The sequence below is a fragment of the Cynara cardunculus genome, assembly GCF_001531365.2.
Source record: "Cynara cardunculus var. scolymus isolate 2C chromosome LG 8, CcrdV1, whole genome shotgun sequence".
NCBI lineage: Eukaryota > Viridiplantae > Streptophyta > Magnoliopsida > Asterales > Asteraceae > Cynara > Cynara cardunculus.
In genome coordinates, this window is record NC_037535.1 from 22,612,055 (window position 1) to 22,612,906 (window position 852).

Here is an 852-nt window from a genome sequence, read left to right on the forward strand (position 1 = left end):
CACGTGAACCCTTTACGTGTCCGCGATATGGGCTTACGGGCCCACTTACCATCTTGGGTTTTTTTTTTTTTTTTTTTTTTTAACTTTTGTTCTTTTCTCTATACCTTTTTCACGATTTTGACCTCTATTTATCCTTACTTGCACTTGCACTTGCATTGCATCTTTCTAAAAATATCCATCTATATATATATATATATATATATGTATATATTTATATTTATATTTATATAGAGAGAAATATATACATATAGAGAGTTGATTTATCATACAATCCATTACATTTGTATAACTAATACATTTTAATTTTAATCTTTAATTTAATTTGATGAATATATTATTTCATAAAAGTTTTGATTGTTTCCTAATATAAAATATTAATTATACCACAATCATTTTTTATAAATATTCAAATCATAATAAATGAATATGTTGGTAACATTTGGCTACACATATTATGAGCTTCTCTTAAGGTGTCTTAATACATAGAAATAGAAAGTAGGTCTAATCTGAAAATTGAATGAAGGTGTTTCTAGAGGCATGCACGTGTACATGTACATGTGGAATCACTCATCACCATTCAAATTACCACCCATCTCATTATCACATATTTTTGCTTTTAAAATCATCTCAAAGTTCCAACCAAATATCAACAAACCATCTTTAGATACAATTCTTTGTTTTATTTAACAAGGGTATTATTGTCTTTAGTTCAAGGTTCTAAATAAAGTAAGATGTGATATGACAACAACTTTAAGCCACAAGATTTATTACTTACGGTGAGGTTAGGATAATTTTTAAGCCATACCTTAAAGTAACAATATATATATATATATATATATATATATATATATA